The following is an 18,374-nucleotide window of genomic DNA, read 5'->3' on the forward strand; positions in this document are numbered from 1 at the left end:
CAATGGGAGCTGCAGGGAAGATCCCAAGCACTGAATTTTAGTTTTTCACCCTTTGCTATATTGATGTTTTCTTCCAGCCTTCCTCCACTGATGTAGACATGCATCGATTAATCAGCTGAAGGATGGAAGATTTGGGTTTAAACCTCAACATAGTGGTTGCAACACCATAGCTGGTAAGGAGGGGACAGCAATGGTTATTTGTATGCAATGGGTGTTATAAAAGGTGGGACATCCCAGTCCAAGAACCTTTCTGGAGCTGACCCCCATGCTCCTCCGTCCTTGGTCCATCAGTCTGCAGGAGGGGGAGAGCATCACAGATCTGGTCTTTGGCTACATGGCCAAAAACTGGCTTCTCACTTTGCTCATGTTTCACTCCCTAGAGCTGTGTAGAAGGATTTAGAGCTGCCTGAGTAGCCTGTGATATTCTCACTGTAGCTTGAAATTCAACTAAATATTGACTCTTTCAGAGGTTTGACAGAGAAAGGTAGTATCTTGGACCAGAGTATTTGCACTAAAACCCTTGAAGATCAATGAGCCAGAGTGATCAGACAGTTCCAGTTGTTTTGGGGAACTGCATTTATCTTCCAAGTCAGCCTTAAAATTTGGATTTCATACATTATTCAAAGTCCAGCTGCACCCAGTCTTTATGTATTTCTTCTTGCATGTAAAGTCTCCTCATTGCTTTTATTGCCACTGTAGTAGTAAAGTAAGATTTTTTACATGCACAGTAGGAACTCCAAAGCTGTACATATTAAGCAAACACTTTGGATCAAGTCAGTTCTGCATAAACCAGACACTGATGTGTCCAAATGGAAACGTCTCTCCTGCAGGAGCTCCCAGGAGGCAGGAAATCAGACATATAGGCTGCCCTGTGCCTAGTGCAGACGGGCATTGTAACACTGGGGACATATTTTCATGGTTGTGTTCCTATGCATGTAGCAACAAATATTTCCTGTAACAAAATGGTGGTTTACAAACTGTCAGGATGTGTGTATGTACAACATGGGGCTCTGGGATTATTTTCCTCTGCTTGGCAGCTCTGTTGGATCAAGGCTTTAGGGCAAATGTATAAAATGATTGTTATTCATAGTTATATAATGCATGCAGATGAATGTTTATATTTAAATGCATACACACACATATTTTAGTTAGTATTCAATGTCAATAATTCACCTTTCTAAGCTGTGAGGTGTTCTCTAAGCAGACCACAATGTTGAGGATGTATGCCTGCTCACAAGCATACTGCAGGAACCAAAACTTCCTCAACTGCTGGAGCAAAAACTTCCAAAGGCAGCAGCACAGAAATGAGAGAATTTTGCAACTCATTTGCGGAATTGAGAACTTGGAGGCAAGTTGCTCTCACTGCAGCAAATTTTGGTGCCATTTGGGCTGGGACAGGTATTACACTGAGGACAAGGCTCTGCAGGAGCGTGATGTCTGCGGCCTGTGCAGCTGCTTTCTGCAGTGTCCCCACCTGTGCCTTGGCCACTCGTTGGCTCTGACCACCTCCCACCCCGCAGCTTCCCCTGTCCCAGCACGTAGTGTTGCTCTCACAGAGAAGCTGTTTGCCTCCCTCTGACCAAGGCAGGACATACAGCCTTCATCTCTTCTAAGACTTGCATCCTTTTGGTGGAAAAAAAGTCTGCAATGCCCATTCTGGTGCCAGCAAAGCACTGTGGAGGTAACAACAACCATGCATGGGTGCTGGGAGCGGAGTGGCAAAAGGGGCTAGCTTTTCTCTCTTCTTAATGATGATAACTGTGCTTTGGTCCATTTCTCGCAGTAAATATATTGCCCTAGTGTTCCTCATGCCTTTGCTTTGCTTTATGTTCCTTCTGGAGTAATGCAGTCCCAAAGGTTTTTGAAAGCTTGAGCCTGAGCTATCAATATCTGTGCTACACGTAACCAGAGAAAGAAGGAGATGGATGGGAAAACCAGCTGTGCTGGCTCTCAGGTGTGGTTTTGTGAGCTCAGAGTAACTCAGGCTTCTGAGAGGGTTTCTCTGGCTTTATACTGGTATAACTAAGAATGCTGCATGGTTTGCTGTGGTAAGGGGAGTAAAAAGATGTGACTTGTTAAATGAGGCTACAGTACTTCTGTGGCTGTGTTTTATTCATTTGCTGTTAGCTTGCAATGATTCTTCTTTTGTGTGTGTTTTCTTTGTTTTCTCCCTGCAGCTTGTTTACTTGCCAACACTTGGGAATTTTGTTTTTACAAGGTGTTTACGGTGTTAGCTTTAAGGCATATATTTAAGCATCTGAAATGTTTCAGGTTTTTAAAGTTTGAGGTAAATACAATATTACTCTGCCATGTACAACATGTAAATATCTACACTATGAGCACTTTTAAGTACTCAGAGCTCAAGTCCCATTCATCCAAACAAATGTATTACTTTCAGTATGAATAGATTAGGACTAAATATAAAATGGCTGCATAAATGAACATGGGGGTTTAAAAACTCCCTCCTTCCTAGGCAGCCACTTAAGGCTGATGTTCAGGTGGGTTGGTTCAAGCGCTGTGCTGTAGCTGTGGTGCATATTTGCAGGGTGCAGGACAAATTGGAGTCTCAAGAGGCTGACGTTGAATTCTTTGCTCTGCCACAATCTGCTTTAATTCTCTGTGTGCCTCAGTTCAGCCAAAAGGACTTCACTGTTGCTGATGGAAGTTGAGATAAAGGCACTGGAAACTGTGAAAACCTCGAATCGGAGGTACCAGGGCTGTCAGCGGAGGTGTGTGCTGTTCTGCTAATCGTCTGCCTGTAAAGCCCGCAGAGGAGAGGGAAGCTTTACACTGAATGAGCGTGACAGGGTCACGCAGGACTTTGTGCACCTCGGGGACCAAGTTTCAGAAAAGAGTTTCAGGTTTTTATCAGCAGTCTCTGCGGCTGAAATGCAAACAAAATTGTTTAAAGAGCTCCAACAGAGCCATACAGATGACTGTCCTGGGGGAACAGGCTAGTCGTTAGACCATCACCAGTGTAAGCTTATTGACCACAAAGTTGTGTAGACAATAAGCACAGAAAATGTAAGTCTGAAACTGAAAAACCTCTGGAAAGTGTCTTTGTGAACATGTAGGTTCTCAGAGGATGTTTGCCACCTCTCTATCGATCTGTCGATGTAAGTCACAATGACCGTCCTGCTTATAAGAAAAGGATTGCTTCCCTTGGAACTTGTATGTGATAAAGATTGTAATCATCGCTTCCTAACAGCGCCAAAAACCATACACAGCGTCTCCCCATGCAGCAGGTCTGAAAGCCCTGGATGGGCGGGATGTGTCCTCAGTTAATTGTTGCTGTCTGGATTATTAAAGTATTCGCTATGTGTCAAGCTTCACCTCGCTTGCTGGTCTCAGCTTGCCTTCTAGGCAGAGTTTGATATAGGCAGGAACAGAGTGCTCAGCATTGTGGAGGAGACAGCAGCCTCCAGAAAGGTGCTTGGTACAAGGGGAGATGCTCAGCTGCAGCCCATTTTTCCCATTCAGCTCCTTACCAGGCCTCTGCTGTATTTACAGCTGCTGTCCTTGTGAAGTAGTGGTTTTGTTCTGGTGAGCTGCTGCCCTCGGTGCTCTGCTCCGGCTCACGTCATGGCTCCAGGAAGGCAAGAACCCAACTGCAAAACCATCCGGACTTCATTATTTATTAAAGCTGGGGGAAAAAAAAAAAACATACCCAAGTCATAAATACATGGGTAACATCGCTTAATCCTGCAAAGGCAGTGCTCTTATCACAAAAGGCGTTCAAGCACAAATAAATTGTTTCTGGGCCCAGTAACACATTTACAAAGTTGACCAAAACTACCAGCAGCATTAAGATGAAGATGCAGTGTTTTTAGAGCATGAAATAGTGTTGCTGAGGGTAGTCTTGAAATTGGCACTGTTATTCTTGATACTAAGTATGCTTAACAGATACAGCAAGGCACAGACCATGCAACGTCACAAATGAAAACCAAAAGTATGCGCTGCCTGAGAGTGATATATTGCATGCGATGAGTTGAATGAATCTTTTGTACTGCAGTTGTGCATCTGATTGCATGCCCCGAGGGGTTGTTTTCCCAGCTCCTGTTGGGAAATGATTCATCCCCTTGAAACCGGGAGTTAGTATTCCCTTCTCTGGATGGCTGCACCAGTTGGTTTGCTTCTGTGCAAGCAAATCATTAAGATCACTGATATAAGAGTGGAGATTAGGATTACTCGAAACCAGGATGGTGTTCTAAGATTAATGTACTGCCCTTGTAATGACTGTTTGCAGCAGACGTATGTTAGTATATTGCCTTCCTGTTACCGGCACTGTAGTCACCGTTTGATGGATTGTTACCTGTCTACTGTACGCTGCAAAACAATGAGAAAGCTTGCGCAGATTTGAGTTTAATTGCTTCTCGCACTGGTGGGTTTGTTTCCTTTTATTTCTAAGGGATAAGGGTCAGAAACCCATATGTAGGTAGGTTTAAAAACCTCTTGGGGAAAAAAAAATAATCTGCATCTCTTCTTTTAGATCACACTCTAATCCCTTTGCCTGTTATGATTACAGCAGACTTCAGAAGGTTTTCCACCAATTATAGTCTTATTTCTGGATACTATCCGTACAGCTTAGAAGGGTACTTTTTTGTCTTCCTCTCTCCCACAATACAGCAGCTGCACAGAAAACAGATGGCACAGAGTCAATCCAGTTGAAATTAATGGAGTCAGGCTATCCACACAAATCTTTGCAATGAAAAAGAAGAGATAATTTCTTCTGTGAGTTGTGTACAAGATGTATGTTGTTTGTAAAGGAACTTAGTTCACAGAAGGACAAACTGTAACCAGTGAAGAGGAAAGCCTGCTTTTTAAAACAAAACTCAAATATCAGTATGTTGAGAGTGGTTTCACTGTCTTAATGAAAATACCCTATCTGTAGTTAAGGATGGAATAATATTTCTGCTCATACAAAGTTTTGCTTAAACAATAAGTGCATGCAATGATACACCATGTAGCTCCGTTTTATATGCAGATTAGTAATGAATTTGCAACTGGACTTGTTTGAACCCCTGAATCTTAAAAAAAAAAAAAAAAAAAAAAAAAAATCAAAATTGCATGAATAAGCATTTGTACATAGGTGTTTATAGTCTGTGTCCATAAAAACCCAGTTGCACAGGGGAGCAGATTTACAAAGGTCTTCTGATGTCTACTGGGAGTTTCAAAACCACTTAAGCAATTAGGCTCTGAATACCTTTACGGCTGGTACAAATTAGGTGACTAACTTCTGCAGGTGCTTTTGCAAATCCCACTAGGCTCATATATGCATAAATAGGTGCCTAAACAATGTTTGTATGTTTGCTCCATAGTCCCTAAACCTTTCGGTGACATATTTTGTTCCTTCCTCTGAGTAACCGAATTGTCTCCTTGTTGTGAGTAATCCACTTGTCAGGAGTTAATGCCATGTCTTGCAGCTGCTCTGTGCAGGTGGGGTCACGGCTGGTGTTGAGCCAAGCGAGCTCATTCTCCTTCTTCTGTTGCTGCTTCTTGGGAAGAGTCCAGGAAGGCACTGCACGTACAGAAGGAACAAGCATGTTTGCTGCAGCACACCTGTGTTTGGCACCAGGGAATGGTAGCCCGAGTTTCTAGGAATGGTTTGTTAAATCTGTGATCGTAGAGCGTGGTGGCTGTGTGCTAGCCAGCTTGGTTAACACTGTGTCAGGAGGAGTGCTGGGTGGATGTGTTAGAGACTCCTTAATGAAGGAATGTGTCACAATCTGGTTGTATTAAATATATCTGTGTTGAGGCTGGAGTCTTACGCTGTTGTGATAAGACAAAATGACAAGTGTACTCTAAGCAACAATTTTACATATTTTCAACAATTGTAGGTTTTTTTATTCTTCACAATAATCAGACAGTTGGAAGAAGAAATGGCAAATAGGGTATGATGAGGATTTAAAAGCATTGCAAGAAGAATATCAGAAGATACTGATTAGCAATGAGATGTGGCAGGTTATGTATGAATAAAACAAGCTGCCTAGGATTACAGCAGAATCCTGTTGTCAAAGGTGTAAGCTCTTTACAAACAAAGCATCAGCAAGCCTAACCTTGCTCCTGAAGTGATGGGGAGAAGCACCGGGGTCGCAAGCAGCCGTCAGACTTGTATTTTCTGCCTCTTTGACTGGGGTGACATTACATGGCATGTGGCCTTTATTTGTGTTATGTTTGGGCTTATGCACTGACATTCCTGTTTCTGCGAAAGGCACGTCTAGTTAAGTATTGCCATTTCATGTTTAAGTGTCAGCTGGAGAGGAGGGAGGAAAAGAAACTTCCTAAAACTGAGCCCATTAGCAGAAAACAGGAAACTACTATCAGCTAATACCAGGGTGAAGTCTTAAGATTGCCAGCCATCAGGTGTTTTACACATACCTTTTCCTGGATGAAACACTTTATTCTCCTCTACGTCAAGGCTCAAACAGCCTTTTGGGGTTTATAGCATTTATTTAAAAACAGCAAACATTTCATTATTTCCACACTGTTCAGGGACTATAATTTACTTAATGCTAGGAACAATCACATTTCTCAGGGACTTCTGTGAAATGTCACCTCTAAAGGATGGCTCCCTTGTTGGTAGAAGTGAAAGCCCCATTTGTAGTTTTCATTTTTATTTTGATTTAATTCTCAAACGATTCAACTTTCACGCCATGCATGAGTGACTAAATTCATTTCACTTGTCAGAAGAGAAAAATTTTCATAATTAAAATCTAAAACAAGGATGGCCTTTTGCTTGCTGACCACGTACTCTACATCTGTTTTATTTCCTTCTTTTGTGGTTGGTTCCATTGGCTTTTGGTCTGGACATAGTCTGGGGCTGGGTATTTTCTTCCTTCCTGAGCTGTTATCAATGGACAACCTTCAATAATTTGTCAGAGCTTTGGAAGAATACCAGTTGAGGGGACAGATGTGCCTTGGATAAAAATCCTCCCTGTCCACATGAAGACAGCCCACTCTTGTTTATAAGGCTAGTGCACTGCGAGGTGATACCATGTGTAGGTCTCAAAGGTGAGATAATGTGCAGCTGTTCCCCCAGTATTACCCTGGCATGAAAACCTGTGCAAACATTTTTGTAATTCTACGTAAAACCAGAGTTTTTGTAGCAAGGTGGTCCTGATGTGTTTTGTTCCTCTTTGGTTGATCTCCACCAGTCCTGCAGGGGGACCTCTGCCATGCACATCTGTCCCCTAATTGAGCTATCAAGCCATTTTGCACAAGCCAGCAATCAGCTACTGCATGGTAATAATTTCAGCTTCTTTCCTGTGCTGTGGACGGTCACCAGGCCGAGAAAACGAAGGTGAAAAATTCTATTCCAACCAACCAGCTAGAGAGCAAAGACTAATTCAGTTGCTGTTTAAATTGGCCTAGGGTCCAGGGCTAGTGCAAGACAGCAGACGAGTCTGGTAGTGGGAGGAACAGCAAAATGGTTGTGGTTCCACCACCTGCTTTGTCCATGGAAAGCAGAGCTTGTTGCCTTCCTTCTCCATGCAGGCAAATCTCTGGTGGGGAGGGTCTGTCATTTCAAAATGTACCTGGAAAAAGCATACTGAGCTCTTCTTCCGAAAGTTGGGCTGGTTTTCATTAAGAATCTATGCACTATTATTCTCTAAACGTACTTGCCACTAAAACCTTATGCAAATAATTATTACAGCTAAGCCGTGGTCATAATTTCCATTTCACTGAGGTCAGTTGTGCTACATTTTTAGGATTAGTTGCTAGTGGTATAAATGTCTTACATTCATCTTTGAGGGTGCTGGCTTTAAATTAAATATAGAGCTGGGGTATGTGTATCTGCTTTAGGCTTGCTAGTTGCTAATGTGCTCCTTTTAATCAAAATCCATTACCTTTCATGTGGCGCAAAGGATTAACCCTTAAGTTGCTCTGGGGACACCATTCAGTTAAAATAGCACTGATAAAGTCAGTGTTATATAGCATTTATGCTTTCCTGTTGAAATAAATGGTCCCTGGGAAGTTCTGAACCGGGCAAGCCAACAAGCATAGCATTTCACAGGTTAATTATATTCAGTCTTTTCCAAATGTGGCTTTAAAAATATTACTTTTTTTTTTTCCAGCCTGTTTGAAACTTTTCTTAATGCTGGATCTACCCTGTGTACTACCTGGTAATGTTTTCCCTGCTGCCAGGTGTACTTGTCTTTTTAAAGACATTAAAACACACATGAGGGTGGGCTTATGTTAACATAAATTTATCTTACAGTTTTCCAAGATAGAAAAAAGCTTGAGAAAATCAAAAGTTTCAGTTGCTGCAGAAAGTGAAGGAGAAACCAGATCTAATTTTAAACTGGGTATAGTGCATACTGGAAAAGAATTGTACTTTTAATTAAGTTTGTCAGCAAGTTATGCACGGCTGAAGCTTAAGGAAATGTTATGGAAGTATGGAAATGTAGGTCTGCAGTAGGTAGTATTTTATCTGGGACATCTGAGAGGAGAAATGTGGTATGTGATCAACCATTATGTAATGAACCTAGAGTTATCAAAACAATATCCACTGGTCTAATTAAAGAATTCTCCCCACCAACCTTTCTTTACTAATAGCCATCAGTCTCTTTTTTTAAATAAACTGCTGCGGTAACTCCAGCACTTCCAGGATGTAGAAAATGTGTATAGTTGCAAATTTACCAGCAAACTTAGATTAATTTATATAACAGATTTATGAGACTTGTGCTACTAAATTAGTTGCCTGGGACTACTTAATCCAAATTACCATCCAAGGAAGCCCTATGTGGTGACTGTTAGACTGATAGCCTCTCTGGTCATGAATTATATATGTCTTTTTGTCCTGGTGATTTCCCATGTGTTGGCAGGTTTTATTCTGTCTGTACCAAAATCAGACCTGGTATGAGCAGTCAGCTGGTGGCTTTGAAAGCCAAAGTGAAGTAGTACTGAAGTGCTTTCAGGACTCGAAACAGGCTGAGATTGGATTCAGTGAGCTTGGAGAGGAGGAGGGGGGGAACAATGAAACTACAGTGAATGATGGGTAATCCACTTAGTAATAATCTAAATATTTGAGTAAATATTGAGGAAGGAAGTGAAACACCTGCTTTTGTACCTTCTTCAGCCTCAAAAGTTCCAGTCCTTCTTTACGAAGAAATCTCCCCATATAGCGGGCTGTGAGGTGGTCTGGGCAAAGGGCAGCTTCCACCTTGGTTTCAGCAGCTGAGTGGCTGCTTGGCCCCCCTGACCTAAAAAGGTCACGCTTTTACCTAGTTCTAGTTTAGGGATTCTTATTTGTGTTCTGAACTTGAGCATGCTGTTTCTTCTTTGTGCATGAACAAATGGGAACTTTTGTCTTGCTCATGGTAAATCTGCTTAAGCATTGATTCCTCTCCATCAAAGAGAACTGAAGCAATTCATTGTTCTGACAAGCATCTCCTTACCAATTTTTCAAGGAGTTTCCCTGCTTGCTCTTAAGATTACCCTCTTTCCTCAATATTTCTTTAATCATGATACTTTCTCTCTCCCCTCCACAAAAGTTAGTGAACAGGGTCCTGTCCGTGTCGTCCCCCCCCCCCCCCCTTTTCATATCCTATCAGCCAAGTAGACCTCTGGGATTGAGGTAGGTTGAACAGTTCTCTGGACCACCTTCAGGACACAATTTCTGGGTGTTATTAACCCTGCTGGAGTGGGACAGGAGATGTGGCAGTCAGGTCTTGTCTTGGTGCTCTCCCTTGCTGAGACAGGGTTTCCATATCTGAAGACTTTGCTTTATTAATGTTGGCTCCTCATCGGGGAAACATGCAGATGTCCAACCTGAAAAGCAGTGAAATTCTAGTGTTCTTGCAACCAGAAGAGGTTTGCTGGAGTTTTTCCCAAGGAGTAGAATTTTATTTGAGATTTTTGCTGTTGCTGACAATTAACAGAATCCTGAAATCTTCTTTTACTTGATCAGTTGGCTTGCAAACATTTATTTTCTGTGTACCATCCTCAATATGCCACAGGAGTCATTAACCTACATAAATTAACTGCATCCTCAAAATGTATAAACAAGCTAATTTTAAGCATCCTCTACATCTGTATGAAATGCATTTTGTGTGCTAAAACATTAAAATATGTAATGGTGAGAAGAATGGTGTTTAACATTGAGTGCTTTTAATCTTCAAAGAGTTTGACAAATATTAGTTGATTTAGTAATTTAATAAGTGATATTAACATGCAAATGCAAGATTCACCGTATATTTTGATTTGGCTTCAGTGATTCAGGATTTTCATTTCTTTTCTCCAAATGTCAGTGTAAAGATTAATTATTTGAGCAGCTAAACTGGTTTGTACGCTCACTTGTGATTTCAACTCTGTGTTGCAAATGTTATTACAATAATAAAAAAAACTCAAAGTATTTCAAAATGTAGAGTTGTTTACTTTTTAATTTCTGGATTGGATGGTCAACAAATAAGATGGCTGATAAACAATTGTTAAAGAAGTCCTGTGCTGGAGTGTTACACTAGCTGTCATGCTAAATTACATTTCCAAATGACACATCTTCCATTTGATGCTTATGGAACAAATTAGGCAGAAAAGCACTTCATATTCCTAAATACTTTTAGCCACTGGGCTTTTCAAGGTTAAATAGACAACATACATGATCTTTGAAGTAGCAAATGGTCCTACTAAAAATCCATTAATATGCACATTAGCAAAAATTTGACAGGACCTCATGGCAGTTCTTGGTGACAACTAACAAGGGATGTTTCACAGGACCAATCAGACTTCCACGAGGTTCACTTTGTTAATTATTTGTAACTTTGAGTGCAGTGATAAAAGCATGCTAATAGGCCGTAGAAGCCTTTTTCTTTCCCCTGGCCTAATTAAGGACAAATTCATCTTTTTTGGCAAGACAGTACAGTGGCATGTCTTCAAAAAGGTCCTTTTAACTTCCTTTTCTTTTCGCTCTGATTCACCTAATAATAATTATCAATGAAGAAGCAAGCCACTGATTGTGAAGAGTTGAATAACATTAGATGTCAAATCAATAAATATTATCTTTATTTGCAACAGCCAGCAAAAATGCAAGCATTGTGAGACTCTTAAATATCTAGCAAATGGATCGTGATCTGCCATAAGCTGTCATTGGACTACTGGCCTCATTGGCCTACAGAAGCTTATGCTGGCAATGGGTTTGCCCGCTGATTTTGTGGGCCGAGCATACAGTGAGTACTTCTGCATAATCATCTTTTAAAAAAAAAAAATGGCTGTTTATGTAGAGCTTTGATGTTTGGTTTTGGCTTGAGGAAACACCTGAGCTGATGTGTTCTGGCTCCTAAATAGACTGGATGCTCACTACAGCTGAGGTTTTCTGTAAGCTTTGCTTCTGTTCAGAAAAGCACTTCAACATATGCTCAGGTTTAAGCTTCAGGATGATGTTTCTGTCCTACAAAGCACTTAAGCAAATAAGTAAATTTCAGGATAACAGTAGCCTTGCAGTGAATAGTTGCATGCCTTTAAAGAGGCAGGCCAATCTTTTTGTTATTATTTCCTTTGGCTTCTAGTTGTAGATCACCTAACACTTCAATCATAACAGGAGCAATGCTGTTTCAACCTCTTGCAAGCTCCTTGAGGATTTATCCCATTACTGCCCTTCCCATGAGGTTTCACTGAAAAAAAATAGTCCGGAGGTGGCTACCCATGCAGATCTGGAGTAGAACACAGTAATTTTGCAGGTGTGAGTCATAAAGCTTTAATTTCCATCATGTGTTTAGCACTGGTGGCTCCTGTCAGTCCTGAAGCAGTATGCAGTGGTTCATACTGGGGGTTCATACTGGATCAGAACGATCTACCTCTGAGCTGCTCATTCCTTAACCAGGCTGGTGCTCAGGACACCCTGGGATATCTTTCTTTTTCCTCCAGTTCTTTGTACAATGCTCCCATCCACCCTCCAGCATCCCTAGGTGAATATTTCCCATATGCATAGCAATTTCAGTCACTAAAATCTTCAGGGCATTTTGAACAATCTGAAAGTTGCTTTCGCTACCAGAAGTGTTAGTGCTACTCTTAACTTAACAAGCGCTTCGGATGTTTAGCAGCTCTGCTGCTGCCTGCTTCTCAGAGTCATTCTTCCTCTTTGCCATCTTCACAAGAAGGTGCTTCATCATGTTTGCTCTGTGGCACCATCCCCTTAAGGACCTTCAATTGTGTACTTGACTGTCACATCACTCAGGAGAGAACAGGCTTTTTATTGTGCCTCTCACAAGGCTTTCTGGGGCATCGTGTTACCCCACTTTATACATCAGTTTAGCCTCTGCTCTTCCCTCATTAAACATTGCATGAGCACGTCTTCACTGAAGAACATAATGGCTCTTTTAAACGGTCGTTTCCTTCTCCTTCAGAATTACATTTAAGTCTATTTGGGTTCTTGTCCGCTTACTTTGCCTGAATGCTGAAAGGTTTTCTTTTTTTCCTTCACATAGTCGCTATGGAGCATCATTAGAAATTTTAGCATTGCTTAAACTTGAAGGAAAAAAAGAGAGATTCGTGATTGTGCTTCTGCACAACAGGCCACGACATTCTACGTAATCAGCCTCTTTCAATATGTACAAAAAATAATTTCCATTATGCCTTAAAAACAGCACCTCCTTGAATCAAACTGAGACAGTGAAATTACTATAAATGGAAATATGATATTAAATGTCTGAAAACCACCTTCACAGGTTATTCATGTATCAAAGAGATAAAAATAAGAGGAACAATAGAGTATTGATGGGGAAATTATTAATAATGGCTTAAAAATATAATCAACTCCAGAGCTTGTCTTGAAATAGGACAGTGTCAGTACTTACTTAGGTGTGAGTGGAGTGTGGATCCATTGGGCACACAAAGGACTAGAAGTGCTGTTTCTGTGCCAGCTTCTGTCACCAACCTGCTGTCTGAGTTTAGCAGCCTTTTGGCTCTGCTTTCCCAGGGCACGAAGACAAGTTGCAGACATCCAGATTCATGGGGATGATCATTTACAACCAAGCTACCATTTGCAAGTTTGCAGCTTGGTTGCAAGTGTTCTCACATAGCTGGCTGTACGTGTGGCATACTTTACCGTTGCTTGTAAAAACCTCACAACCGTAAGTGTATTTTTTCCTGAAATGAGGAGCTGTTTCCACCTGCCCTGTTGTTTTGATAGACCGCTGAGGCATTCATGGACTGTGGAGCACCCAAGAAGACTTTAGCAGAATAAGGAAACAAACCCCTGTTGCTGTCCGAAGGGTAAACCACGTGAGCTGTTTTAGCAAAGGAAGAGAATCTTGGAGAGGAAAGTCTGCACCTGCTAAAAATGGCAGGTTGGTTGTTTGAGCCATCCTTTGTCACCCACCCACATAATCAGCTGGATTCCTTCTCTCTTTGAAGCTGGCTAATGTAGTTTATCGTATAAAACCCATTTACTCAGGCTATATGCGGGAGGAAGAAGGGTGAACTTCCCCATAATGCTCATGAAACACTTTGATATCTTAGCCTGGAAGGCACCATAGAAGTGCAATGGATTATTATTAATGAATTAACTAAATGATTAATTTAGTTAAAAGCTAAATTATTTAATTATTCATTAAATTAGCCCCAGATGTGACAGCAGCAATGAGACAAGCACTCAGTCTGCAAAGCAATAACACAACTCACATTAAAAAGTTGTTTTCTCCATTATTTAATGAATTAAAGCTTTGGTTATAAACAAGTCATCCAACAGCCTTTTCGGTCATGGTACAACTGATGCCTCTCTGGTGCGTCGTTACAGATGATAGCAGTGTGAGATTGGAGACAAGATGAGGTCGTTCCTAATGAAGAAGAACTTAACCTTTTTGATAGTAGGATGTCTAAAACTAATTAATCCTATTCTTAGAAACTCTGAGGTGAATAAAGGCATGTCATTTCACAGAAACTTCCCTCTGGAGAACAACTGTGGGCTTACCAGAACTGTAGAGGTTTTCCAGAACTTGAGCAAATTTTTTAACATCACACGTGTGTGAGAAAACGAAGCCAGATTCATTTCCGATGAGTGGCTTCACTGAAATCAAATACACCAAAAAGGAATTTTGGATTGCTTATTTTTCACCTGCACAACTAATATGACCTTTTAGCATGTCACTCCCCACCCGACCAGATCTATTTGAAAGGCAAAATGAGGATGGGATATTTTTTACTGTTCTGGTTTTACTTCTCTGGAGTAAGAGACGTTTTCAAAATGCTGACATACCAAATGAATGCCTTCAGTGCCTATATAGGTTGGATTACACAGTAGGTCCAGCAGCAACCAGTGGGACTGTAGAATGTGCAAAACCTGTGACACCAAAATTCATTGAGGAATTTTCTATGAAATATGTTCATTTTTTATTTGCAATGGCTTAGGGATATTTCTGAATGAAGACACTCCACCAAAATTTAATGAGTACCTAATTGAACTAGCTTACCTACATCTTTGAGCCTCCCAAACACCTCTAGTCTGTCCTTAAACGCTGCTCTTTTTTCTCAGAGACTGCGCGGGCTGGCCCAGGTAGGTGTCCGATCTTGACCTGGGCAGTCAGAAATATTGAGACAGCCAGTCTGGACAGAGTAATATATCCTCACCTTTGGTAGCATCCAAGCTCCTTCCAATGCAGTGATTTATTTTATTTTTTTTTCTGCTTAGCCTTGCCTGCCTTTTCCTTTTTCATTCTCTTTTGCAGACACATGAATGCTAGCAGACACTGCCGTTATCATCTTACAAGGCAGAAGTCAAGCTGCATTTGGGAACAGCTGTTTAGCAAGTTTTGTGAACTCTTGCAATTTAGATTATCAATCAACCACTGGAGTCTTAGGCCTCAATTCAGCAATGTCCCAGGCATACAATTAAATCTATCATGCTAACTTGGCCTATTGAAGTCTGCTGGCAGGAATGAGGTTTAAGTTATGTATGTCCTTGAAGAATTAGACCTCCTATTCTCTTCTAGCACTTCAGATAGAATAGTCGGAAGCCAAATTTCTTGTCAGGTTCACTGTATCTCCACCTGCAGAACAGCTGTCTGCAAAAGGCCTTGTATTTTATGATTATTAATAATTCTAGCTTGTGCTACAAAAATATAAGGAACTTCAGCATTTTTTTCAGCTCAGTACTTAAATTCTTGAATTAAACTTTGAGACATCTTGTTTCACACATACTGCAGAGGCGGAGAGTGGAGACAAGTTGTCATGCATGAATGAAGATGCTGGGAATTAGATGAAAGAGATTTTCCCACCTACTAATAAAAGTCAAAAATGACTCATCTGAAATAGAGGAGATTAACAGTGGCCAGTAATATGAGTACTGCTTTGCTGATGTTTGATGTTGGCTATTCTTATGAAAAATATGACCCAAGAAATCCATGTGAAATACCAGACAGCCAAAGAGACTTGATGAGAGCCATTTTTTTAGGCCAAAACTTTGATACAGAAGTCTCTCTGTTCTTCTCTTCCTCAGATCCACAATTCCTTAACTTTAAAAAAGTGTTCAAAAAGATTTTTCTCAGACTGTTCCTAAAACAAGAGTTGACAGATTTCAGAACATCTATTTTGTAAAATAAGAAAGAAAAGTGAGCTCGGGTTAGTGGCCATTAACATGTCAGCTAGATAAATCAGAAGGCTTCTACTAAGGATCTTAATAATAATAATAAAAATTCCACTTGGGACAATGAAAAGTGGGAAAATAATCACCAGTAGGATTTTATTTCCCCCAGGTTCCAGGGGGGAACTATGAAAATGTTAATTCACAGAGGCACTTAGAAAGGCATTGCCTAAATTTATCTATTTTGGCTGACAAAAACTTACTTTAAACTAATTTACACTATCCATCATGAAGTATCACTTCAAATGAAAAGATTTAGATTTTAACGTAGGACCATAAACTCCCAAGGACTTTTGGACAGTGAACAATGAGTTCAACCATCCTATTGAGAAGCTGGTGTGATCTGCAGTCTCCAGAGGACACTTATCTCACTAGCTATTGCTGCAGGGAGGTCTTGTAAGACCAGTGGGTTTGATAAAGTACAGATCTCAAATGGTGGTAAGAGGAGTTGACTTGGGACCAGGAAGCAGACAGATTCTGTAAAGGTTTTATTAGTGTCTTGTGGTAGAAAACAAGTTGTCCCTCTTCCCTTTGAAGAAGGAAGAGGTCACGAGGTTTGTATTTCAGTGGCCATAGCAGGGTAGGTCTCACGGCTTATTCAGGTACAATTTGTCAGTGAAACTCCACTGAAGGAAGCAATGAGCTTCCTACCTAACCTGCTTCCTAAACCATTGTTGTCCTGTAGATCAAGAGGAGAGTACCAGTAGCAGGGTGTTCTCTTCCCCCCTTCTGCAGAAGATTTACGATGTAATGAAGAATTCCTGTTCTGATGCCTTTTAAATAGATTCCTGCAAAAGAGTTGCAGAACGTTTTCCCTGTGAATCCCCATTCAGCTCATCTTACAATTGAGCTGCTTTACAAATGGGGAAAGAAGTTCCCAACTTCATTTGAAGTTGGGAATTTTCAGGCTTGTAGGCTTCGGTCTCTTTAGTGGAGAGAGTTAAAAGATGATATAATCATATATTAACGACAATAAGCTACTTACTGTCTCTGTGACACTGGAACTTGGCTCTGGGGAGGCAGTCAAAGCATCATCTATTTGAAGGGGCAAAGGTGAGGCATTGCACTGGTGTTTTTATGAATATTTCATAGCTTAGAGCAGTAACCTGTCTATTCCCATTGCAGATGCCTACTTACACTTTAAACAAAACAGAGTGTAGCTATAAGCAGATGTACATTGGTTTAAATTTTCCTTTGTACATCAGTAAATTTGCTGAAATTGCGTGGGCAGAATGTGAAAATAATGTGTGGTGTAGAGGAAGAAGGGCAGAGATGAGACCTCAAGGGTTTAAGAGCAATTTTTGCGTGCTCCCCACAGAAGATAGGAAACCACCCAAAGAACTAAATTAAAAAAAAAAAAAACTCATGCTGTCCATGCCTTGCACCTGGGCTATGCTGGCTGCATCAGTGGGACTGATCTTGCAATGCCCTGCCGCAGGATGCACGGCTCCCACACAATGCTGGAGGAGAAGAGTTGTCCTCATGTGCTGTCTGTGATACACAAGCAGCTTTGATTCAACACGTCAAAATCAATGGTAGTGTGTGTGCCTGTAACAGCAATTGCCCTTTCTGTGACTCTTGCTGTTTCATTTACTCAGCAGTTTCAAGGCCAGACTGTTTCTTTGGAAGATATCACTGGGGAAAAAAAAAAAAATCCCAAATCTTTTTCAATGGCATTTTACTTCTCATATACTGGTGTTAACCTCTAGCAGAGTTCCCAGAATTATCATTGATAGCGGCCTATGGATCAACTTTAAATTTTGTTCCCTGGCATTTCCTGGACTTTTTCTACAGTATCAAGTGGTGGTGGCTTTGCAGTAAAAGTGAAAATTGCTTGTAGTTTTTTAGTATTAAGGTAATGACAACTTTCAGCAAAATTTTTATTTCACAAACTTTCACAGCCAACGACCTCCAAAAGTAACAATATCCAGCATATTATTCTATGTGCTTGTACTGCAAGAGGAACGTAGGTAGCTCTGAGGAGAAGCATCTAAATGCCGTGTGTAGTAATTTGACACACAACTGCCATTAGCAATAATGGGAATTGTATGTCTGATGATCCATCACACAGAGCAAAGAAAATTCAGCCCTGGGGGTTTGCTCTGCAGTGTTCAAAAGTGCGACACAGAATATAGAGACAAGACTAAGAGGCTTGTTTCTCATCTCATGCCCATAAAGAGATGCAAAGGACATTTTTTTTTAAGAAAAATCCAAATCCCTTCTTTTTTTAATTGATAGCATAAAGTAAGGCATTTATAAGCTTGACTATTTAAGCACACACTTTGAACCCAGCTGCTTGTAGCTGGGTGATTAAGGACCCTTCTTGCTCTCAACCTCAGGACTAGACACTTAAAGGGTCAAGAGCTCTGCTTGCTGGCTTGCTTCCCTCTTGAAATCAGCAGGCAAAGCTGTGTAAATGGCATGAAGGCCCAGAAGAGCTTTGGCCATGCTTGTCTCCCATGTGTTATTTGAAGAGCTACCTCAGCGTTGGAGCTGATCTAAAAACTAAAACTAAAACCAAAACACAGTTTTTATTGAAGTTTATCCAGCTATTTTTAATTATTAATTTATTAAAATCACAAAAGTATAAGTTTTCTGTAATAATTTTGATGTTTTAATTTATTTTCATGGATTTCTTTTAAAGAATAAGTTTCCTAGCCCAATCTAAGAAAGACCTATCTTGTAAAATTTATCACATATACATCGGAGAGGCATAAACGGAGAGGCAGCAAATTCCTCAAGAGAGATGACTCCAATGGGAAAACAAGGCAGTGCCAAGTGAATGAGGACAAAATCTGGG

At 40.7% G+C, this 18,374-nt stretch overlaps 1 long non-coding RNA gene across 3 annotated transcripts in view; it reads left to right on the forward strand.

Annotated features, from left to right (window-relative positions):
* The first annotated feature begins 1,551 nt into the window (after positions 1-1,551).
* The window catches only part of LOC106044873 (uncharacterized), an 89,022-nt gene continuing 72,199 nt past the window's right edge, over positions 1,552-18,374 (forward strand). For all 3 annotated transcript variants that reach the window (XR_010834590.1, XR_010834589.1, XR_001212519.3), the window contains exon 1: positions 1,552-1,681. This is a non-coding gene — a long non-coding RNA (uncharacterized lncRNA). The remainder of the gene's footprint in view (positions 1,682-18,374) is intronic.

This window comes from Anser cygnoides, chromosome 12 (genome assembly GCF_040182565.1).
Source record: "Anser cygnoides isolate HZ-2024a breed goose chromosome 12, Taihu_goose_T2T_genome, whole genome shotgun sequence".
Classification (NCBI taxonomy): domain Eukaryota; kingdom Metazoa; phylum Chordata; class Aves; order Anseriformes; family Anatidae; genus Anser; species Anser cygnoides.